Here is a 10,000-nt window from a genome sequence, read left to right as displayed (position 1 = left end):
TCTTTTTGTTACCAATACATGAATAAGTAGAGGTCAGTGCTTCTAAATTTTGATATCAGGATTCACAGCCTAAAATTTAACTCCCAATCATAAATACACACAAAATGTCTAATTATTCATCATCTAAAGGTGTACAATGCAAATGCAGTCAGCCTCAAACAGGAGAAAGGTCTTTGATCCTTAGCATTAGAGATGAAGAGAAATCCCCTGTTATTACTGTCATTCTCCCTTCTTCTTCCAAACTTCTCATATGACCTCCTATGATGAAGGAACATCTTAATAGAAGCAGTATTTATTTTCTTTCCACACAGTCATTTTGGGGAAAGAGCATGCAGTAGTTTGAATTTCCTTATTATCGGAAGCCACATCTACAATTCATTCATTTATTTATTCATTCAGCACTTAGGCCTGGAATGGCACCTATTACAGGCCAGGGTCTGTGGAAGAGGAGAGAGGTGCAGGAGGGAATTACCCTTGTTAATGGCTCTTGCCCGTGTGAGTCTTGTCAAATAGCCATGAGTGGTAAAATCAACCAAGCAGTTGGCCATCATGACATCTAATTCATTATTTATATTTTAAAAGATAAAATCCACTGCATTTTTGTATTTGTGATGTTATCATATCTTATGTAGAGTGGACAAAAGATCCTAATTACAACTTGGAAAACAGTTACTCCCAAAGAGCGATGTGTAGGTGTTGCTATCAGCAGGAATCATTTGCACTGGTTTTCTTTCCCTTTCTTCTTAAACTCCATCAGTGGGTAATACAATTTGAAATACTTCAAAGAGTCTACTCTTTGAAAGACCAAACCATAGGAATACTGGTGTCTACTTTTGGCAAAGCCTGGTCTTTAACTTGTTGAGTCAATTTTAAATATTTAAGTATGTGTGTATTATAGATAGATTGTGTTTTCCTACATTACAAACCATGTTCTTTCATACATTAGGCTTGGTACCAAGCCAGCTCCTCCTTCTTCTGCTACTCATCCATCGTTTATGAAACGTGCTGACTCACCTCAAGTTCCAGTCTTTCCATGAAGCCTCTCTGATGCTTTCAGTAGAGACGACTCTTCACTAGAACACACGTCCGTCCATTCATTGTTTCATGGCTGCGGCTTTCTTCCCCAACCTAATCATAGGACTCTTTGTGGGAAGAGACCATTTACCCATTGGGTAAAAGAAAAAAATTATTTACCTAACCTAGTGCTAGTCACATAATAAGAGGTCAGCAGATGTTTTTATTCACACTAGTCCATAATTACATTAAGCCAAACAGAGTAGTTTGATATCATCAGCCATGTGATTCTGCTTCCTCAGGTATGGTGTATTCAAAGAAGAAAGAAGCAAGCCAAACAAGCAAGAAAGCAACGATAGAGGTGAATTTATGATAATAATTATCATAGTAATATTCCTGTCACAATATTAATCTTAATAGAAGAGATTATGGCCGGGCGCGGTGGCTCAAGCCTGTAATCCCAGCACTTTGGGAGGCCGAGGCGGGCGGATCACAAGGTCAGGAGATCGAGACCATCCTGGCTAACACGGTGAAACCCCGTCTCTACTAAAAAATACAAAAAACTAGCCAGGCGAGGTGGCGGGCGCCTGTAGTCCCAGCTACTCAGGAGGCTGAGGCAGGAGAATGGTGGGAACCCGGGAGGCGGAGCTTGCAGTGAGCTGAGATCTGGCCACTGCACTCCAGCTTGGGCGACAGAGCGAGACTCCGTCTCAAAAAAAAAAAAAAATAGAAGAGATTATTTTCTTCCCTGATGCAGAGATAACCAAGGGTTTCAGTGAAAAGGGATAAAAATTTATTGTTTTGTTCTACTGAAGTGAAGCGATCAGCCAAAGGCAGAATTTCTATGAAACTAATTTGGTTTAGAAATTAACTATTATCTTCTTGCCCTTCTATACAATCTCAAGAGGTATTTCTTTAATGATCTGGCTTTAATATGGGAAGATACTAGGCTTTTCCAGATCTTTGTTAGATGGCAGATTAATATGAGCATGTACATGGGATGAAGGTGCTAGACAAAGCCGGCTGACATTGAGACTGGATGGCACTGCCCCACCTTGCTGCAGGAACATACATTTTAAATAGTGCCTGCTGTGCCAGGCGTATAACAAATCTGAAATCAATTTGACAAGCTTAATAGAAGCTTAAAGTAGAGCTGGTGAAAAAAGATCCCCAAACACCAAAAACATTGCTAGGCCAGAGCTTAGAGTTTTTGTATAGCTTATTTGTGAATCTTGGGAGGCAGTTTAAAGATAGTTATTTCTCCTCTTCTCTTTATTTCTTTTCCATGATACTTTCCTCGATATGGCAGTAAATAAATAACTTCAGCATGAAAAAATATGCTTAAATATCTTATTGGGTTTTGGGAAGTATAAACCACCGATTCCCATCAAGGTAACTAAAAGATATATATATATATATATATATATACACACACACATATGTATATATATGTTCTTGAATATAAAATATGACATATTTTATATATACAACAAGTGATCATAGCTCACTGAAGCACTGAACTTCTGGGCTGAAGTGATCCTCCTGCATCAGTTTCCTGAACAGCTGTGACTACAGGCACGCACCATCATGCCTGGATAATTTTCTTATTTGTTTTGTAGAGACGGGGTCTTGCTATGTTGCCTAGGCTGCTCTCCAACTCCTGGCCTCAGGGGATCCTCCCACCTTGGCCTCTCATGGTGCTGGGATTACAGGCATGAGCCACCATGCTTGGCCACTTAAGAAGATATTTTTTAGCCACTTCAGGCACTAAAAAGGTAGGATCTCTATTAGTTCTAAATCCATGATGTATATGCCAAGTAGAATATACATTGTCCTCAGGGCCCACATATGCCCTACCTGTAAACTGTTCAGCAGTCTTTTGGTTTGTGATTATTTTACAGCATCCTAATTAGTATGGTTTGTTGGAAGACTCGTCTTGGCGAATATTTATACAGATGTCTGTGCTTAGCCACTATCCAGTTGTGAACAAAAGTAAATCCACACTTGGTAAGACGTATGCAGTGTGATCATTCATTCTGCATGCACTGAAACCATTCTGCAGCCTCACTGCGTGCATTATTTATAACTCTCGCCTATGTGTGGCTGATCTGAAATGAGCTCAGAGTCAACTGTTTACAGGCTAAGTCTCTTCATATAGGTTCTTGTGATAGAAAGGATGAATGAAGGTTGACAAAGTATTACTGGCAATAGTGACCACTGGATATGCTTCTGTGATGACTTGTTCCGAGACAACTTTCCTTTAGTGCTGGGCCTCCACTCTTCATATGGGCATCGATAGGTCATCCGTGTAGTTCTGAGGTTTGCTTCCGGGATGAACTTGCATTTGAAATTGGTGGGTTGTGTTTCTATGTGTATGGTAGGAACAAAACCAGACTATTGCACACATTATTCCTTTTCTGCCCCCAAGATCAGCTTTAAAATGACCTTTTAAAACACTCTTGAAATTATTTTACACTGTCTACCAACTTTTGAAAACCAGATCAGTGACTTACATCTGTAGGCATTGTCTTCAGCACAAAACACAGTGCCTTGCTCAAAAATTGTCAATGGTTGTAGTGTGAATGAATAAATGAGTGGATAGATGAATAAATCCATGTTTCTTGATCCAAGAAAAGGAGACGTGAAAAGCCTATGAGCAAATGAGATGCTAGTAGTTTTTCTAGGGTCAACTACTTCAATAAGTATGATATGAGCAGCTGGTCATTGATTTTTATCACTGCATGTCCTAGATTAATATTTCTTAATTACAGATCCGTGGTTTCCACTCAGTGAATTCCTGTTTTAACTTCCCTTGCCCTCATTGTGTAAGAAAAGTCTCCAATGACATCCAGCTGCTCTTTGCCTAGAATTTTAGTGAAGAAACAAACTACATACTTAAAATGGATTAGAATGTTTCACCATACATTGGCCTGGGATGAATATCCTGCTAGGAGCAGACGGCTCTAATTAGAACGTGCTCCTGTGGCAGGGAATTTGATTAGAGTTGAGAAAGTTATAAATTCTTCATGGGAAGGAACTGTCTCATAAAATTAAATATTACCTGTATTTCATGGGTATTTTCTCTGCCTCTTCTCCCACAGTGTTGCTAATGCTAAACACTGTGATACAAAGGTGCATTAGTAAGCATGTAAAAATTCAGTTAACAGAAAATAAATTATAGCTATTTTAAAATCTTAAGTCCAAAAATTAAGACAATGGTTAAAGACAGTGTTGAAATGCAGCATTTGTATTTTGCAATTGGTTTGCATATAATCCTTTTGTGACACACACATATATATAAAAGCACCTCCTTTTTGTATTTATCCTAAAAAAATATGTGGATAGAAATGCAAATTAAAGCCACCAGACATCATCTCATACCTGTCATTGTGGCTATTCACAAAAAAACAAAAAACAACAAGTGCTGGTGGGGGTACGGAGAAAGGGGCAGTCTTCTACACTGGTGGAAATGTAAATTAGTACATTAACTGTGGAAATGTAAATTAGTACATTAACTATGGAAAACAACATGGAAGTTCCTAAAAAATTAAATATAGAACTGCCATATGATCCAGCAATCCCAATTTTGAGTACAAACCTCTCAAAATTGAAATCAGGATCTTGAAGATATATCTGCACTCTCACATTGATTGTAGCATTATTTACAGTAGCAAAGACATAGAAACAATCTAAATGTCCGTGAAGAGATGAATAAAGAAAATGTAGTATATACAAAAAAAAATAGTATTTGTATACACCAATAACATTCAAGCTGAGAGTCAAAGCAAGAATGCAGTCCCATTTACAATAGCTACAAAAAAAAGAGAAATACTTGGGAATACCTCTAACTAAGGAAGTGAAAGATTTCTACAAGGAGAACTACAAAACACTACCAAAGAAATCATAGATGACACAAACAAATGGAAAAACATTCCAGGCTCATGGATTGGCAGAATTAGTATCATTAAAATGGCCTACTGCCCAAAGCAGTCTACAGATTCAGTGCTACTCCCATCAAACTACCAATGCCATTCTTCACAGAATTAGAAAAAAATTATTCGAAAACTCATATGGAACCAAAAAAGAGCCAAAATAGCCAAAACAATCCTAAGCAAAAAGAATAAACCTAGAGGCATCACATGATCTGATTTCAAACTATACTATAAGGCTACAGGAATCAAAACAGGATAGTACTGATCCAAAAAACAGATACATAGACCAATTGTAATAGAATAGAGGGCCCAGAAATAAAGCTGCACAACTGCAACCATCTGACCTTTGACAAAGTTGACAAAAATAAGCAATGGGGAAAGGACTCCCTGTTCAGTAAATGGTGCTGGGATAACTGGCTAACCAAACGCAGAAGATTAAACCTGGACTCCTACCTTTCAGCGCATACAAAAATTAACTCAAGATGGAACAAGGATTTAAATATAAGACCTTAAACTTTTAAAAAATCTGGAAGAAAACCTAAGAAACACCATTGTGGACACCAGCCTTGGCAAGGAATTTATGGCTAAGATCCCAAAAGCAATTACAACAAAAACAAAAATTGATAAGTGGGACCTAATTAAAGAGCTTCTGCACAGCAAAAGAAAATATCAACAGAGCTAACATACAGCCTACAAGATGGGGGAAAAAATTCACAAACTGTATCCAATAAAGATCTAATATCCAGAATCCATAAGGAACTTCAACAAGTCAACAAGCAAAAAACAACCCCATTAAAAAGTGGGCAAAGAACATGAACAGACACTTCCCAAAAGAAGACATACAAACATCCAACAAACATGAAAAACTGCTCAACATTACATGTCTTCAGAGAAATGCACATCAAAACCACAATGAGACAGTGTCTCACACCAGTCAAAATGGCTATTACTAAAAGTCAAAAAATAACAGATGCTGGTGAGGCTTGGAGAAAAGGAAACACTTATACACTCCTGGTAGGAATGTAAATTAGTTCAGCCACTGTGGAAAGCAGTTTGGATGTTTCTCAAAGAACGCAAAACAGAGCTACCATTCAACCCAGCAATCCTGTTACTGGGTGTATAGCGAAATGAAAAGACATCATTCTACCATAAAGACACATGCCCCGTATGTTTGCTGCAGCACTATTCACAATAGCAAAGACATGGAATCAACCTAGGTGCCCATCCACAGTGGATTGGACAAAGAAAATGTGGTGCCTACACACTGTAGAGCACGATGCAGCCATAAAAAAGAATGAAATCATGTCTTTTGCAGCAACATGGATACATCTGGGTGCCATTATCCTAAGCGAACAAATGCAGGAACAGAAAACCAAATACCACATGTTCTCTATTATAAGTAGGAGCTAAACACTGGACACTCATGAACATAAAGATGACAAACATAGACACCGGGGACTCCAGAAAAATAAAGGGAGGAAGGGGAGCGAGGGTTGAAAAACTAGTGGTTACTATGCTCATGGATCATTAATACCCCAAACTTCAGCATCAGGCTACAAACCTGCACCTTTACCCCTGAATCTAAAATAAAAGTTGAAATTAAAAAGAAATAAAAAATGTAGTATATGCAAAATATGAAATATTTTTTCAGCCTTAAAAAGAGACCCTGCCAGGCCAAGCATGATGGCTCACATCTGTAATCCCAGCACTTTGGGAGGCCTAGGCGAGTGGATCACCTGAGGTTGGGAGTTTGAGACCAGCCTGACCAACATGGAGAAATCCCGTCTCTACTGAAAATACAAAAATTAGCTGAGTGTGATGGCGCATGCCAGTAATCCCAGCTACTTAGGAGGCTGAGGCAGGAGAATCACTTGAACCGGGACGTGGAGGTTGCGGTGAGCCAAGATCTCACCATTGCACTCCAGCCTGGGCAACAAGAGTGAAACTCTGTCTCAAAAAAAAAAAAAAGAAAAGAAAAGAGATCCTGCCATTTGTTGTAACATAGATGAACTTGGAGGACATTAAATGAAATAAGCTGGGTACAAAAGACAAATAGTACATGATCCCATTTATGTCACAAATCTAAAATAGTCAAATTCATAGAAACGGAGAGTCGAATGGTGGGTACCAGGGCTGGGGGGAGCGGGTAGTAGATAGATGTTGATCTAAGGGTCCCCACGGTGACTTACGCAGGATGAATAAGCCTGGAGATCGGCACAGCATAGTGCATGTAGGTAACAAACCATGTTACACATGTAAACATTTATGAAGAGGGTAGACTTTACGTTAGATGTTCTTATTATATACACAAAAAGACAGGGAGGGAGGAACCTTGGAGGTGATGGGTAAGGTTATGGCAGTGCTTCTGTTGATGATTTCAGATATATACTTATCTCCAAACTCGTCAAGATGTATTCATTAAATATATACTGCTTTTTCATATGTCAATCATACTTCCATTAAAAAACAGAAAAAGGAAAAAAATGTGGATGGAAATGACGTGTGACGATAACGGTAGTAGTGGTAACTGGAGCACTTAGTGATAGTATTTTGAATATGTTTCAACTTGCAGATATTCTGTTTCTGCTGGTTCCTTTATACCTCCGATACTTCCTTCTGCCGCAATTGTACATCTAATTTCCCCCAACTCCAGCTTTTTCTATGTAAATGGAGGAATTCAAGAGTGAAGGAAATTCTCTAGAATTCCCATACCCTAGCTTCCCTGCAACTGAAGAGCTTATATGTGAAGGAAGTGTCTATCTTACTTAAATGCATACCCAGGACATTGAAAGCAGATCAGGAAAGCCGTTAAGAACACTGACACTTCAAGAATTTGAAGAGAAAAAGAAAACAATTAAAACCTATAGCTCCTCTGTGGAAATGGAGAATCCTGCTTTTCATCAAAGATTGAAGAGAATTTGACACCTTTCAGAAGCCTGTAAATAGTGAATACCATATGCATTGAGCAAGATCAAAGACGTTCCAGACATCATAGTGCACCCCCCAAAATGACACCCCCCAAAATGATCGATGGACCTCTGGTTCCAAATTATGGAATCTCAGCTCTTCACAGCTAACCCAGTGGTGAGGTGGTGTGGGGGTGCAGTCAGGGGCTGGGTGGGAGAGGAAGGTGCTCCTCACTGCCTGTGCTGGGCCTCCACTTACCTGTGTCCTGTCAGCTGCTACCCCTGGCGTCTGGGTGACGCTAGCTTCTTTCATTGCTTGTTATTCTCCCATGGCCAGAATTAGCCCCAGGGCGGTCATTCTCAATGGAGGATTTTGCCCTTCGGGGGACGTTTGACAATATCTGGAGACATTTTTGTCACATGGGTTGTGTGTGTGTGTGCATGCTTGTGTGCTCACATATGCACGTGTGCTACTAGCGTCTAGTGGTAGAGGCCAGGGATGCGACTCAACATCCTACAATGCACAGGGTAGCCCTTAATGGCAAATAATTATCCCGCTCATAACACCAACAGTATCAAAGGTTGGAAAAAACCTTCTCTAGGTAGAAACAGCAAAGAATAATCATTTTCTCTCTGTGGAAATCCTCTCTCCTCCCAAGAGCATCCTAGTGTTTGCTGCAAGTTAAATCTTTGGGAAACAGACTCTGAGATGAACATTTTTAAAGCAGGGTGTTTATGAGGAAATAATTTTAGGATTAACACCTGCAGGAGGGAAGAGAAGAAAGCGACTGGCCCACAGTTGAGCTGAAATGAAGATCCAGCGAAGGACTCAGCCTCATCTACCAAGACCTCTGGACCTGGAATGGCCTTTCCTACTTGCCCCACGGGGTGAGTATGGTGGTTGGTCAGTAGCTGTGGGCTTGGGTGAAGCAGTATTCTTTAGCTGAAGCAATCCTCAAAGAGGACTGACAGCTGAGAGCCCTGTTCTCTCAGTACTCCCAGCTACCAGAGAGATAGTGCCTCCTGGAAATGAGGATCCAGCTGGGGCACCCCACTGCCCTCCACATTTCCTGCAGGCCCCCATACTGAGGCCTGCAGCTGATGCTGCTGAAACAGCGAGATCATCTTTTTTTTTGAGACGGAGTCTCACTCTGTCGCCCAGGCTGGAGTGCAGTGGCCGGATCTCAGCTCACTGCAAGCTCCGCCTCCCGGGTTCACGCCATTCTCCTGCCTCAGCCTCCCGAGTTGCTGGGACTACAGGCGCCCGCCACCTCGCCCAGCTAGTTTTTTTGTATTTTTTAGTAGAGACGGGGTTTCACCGTGTTAGCCAGGATGGTCTCGATCTCCTGACCTCGTGATCCACCCGTCTCGGCCTCCCAAAGTGCTGGGATTACAGGCTTGAGCCACCGCGCCCGGCCAAGAGAGATCATCTCTATGGGGTTCAGATACTGATTCTAAGGTTCAGCTTTGTGATGCTTTCCGACTTTCAAGCTGTTTCAAGTGGAACTATCCCTTGAATTAATGTATCCACGTACAAAAACGTAAGGCTCTAATAGAGTACAAAGTTACAAACATACTAAGATGTCTAATTAAGATACTTATTGTAAAATTGGAAAAAATATTTATAAAAATAGATAATTTTAAGAAATCTAATTGCCAAGCATTTCTAAGTATTCACGATTCTACATTGCACAGGACATGTTTCACTGCTGTAACTAAATTTTAAACAAAAGAAACGAGCTTTTAATCTTGGGCCCCTAGAAATAGTTATTAATATAGAAAAACACAAAGTTCTATAATACGGAACTAATATGATATATATGGTTATTGGTCTTATGTTAGATCTTAAGATAAAACTTTTTCAACTAGGTATTCAAACATTACAGTACACTGAAAATTTTTCTAAAACCTTTTCTATTTACATAACATTTTATTTCTGAAAGCAAACACACATTGCAAAAAGGCTGAGTTTACCAAGGTTACAAAATGAATCAACGGAAGAACAAGGAATATAATTTAAATCTCAGACCTTGTGGTAGTATCTAATAGACTCCTCATTACCATCAATTTCCAAAAAATATAGTATTGTTTTATAGAGAAAGCAAAAGCATTTCACGTTTTTTCTGCAGTAAGCTATTAGAGTGTAAT

The 10,000-nt window shown here is 39.8% G+C and overlaps 1 long non-coding RNA gene across 1 annotated transcript; it reads left to right on the top strand.

Annotated features, from left to right (window-relative positions):
• Positions 1-958: 958 nt before the first annotated feature.
• On the top strand, positions 959-8,734 carry LOC117084874. The gene is made up of 3 exons (XR_004437726.1): positions 959-1,375; positions 7,519-8,030; positions 8,621-8,734. It is a non-coding gene; the product is annotated as an uncharacterized LOC117084874 (long non-coding RNA).
• Positions 8,735-10,000: the final 1,266 nt, after the last annotated feature.

This window comes from Trachypithecus francoisi, unplaced genomic scaffold (genome assembly GCF_009764315.1).
Source record: "Trachypithecus francoisi isolate TF-2019V2 unplaced genomic scaffold, Tfra_2.0 Lachesis_group1, whole genome shotgun sequence".
NCBI classification, from domain to species: Eukaryota; Metazoa; Chordata; class Mammalia; order Primates; family Cercopithecidae; genus Trachypithecus; species Trachypithecus francoisi.
This window is presented reverse-complemented; position numbering and strand designations above follow the sequence as displayed.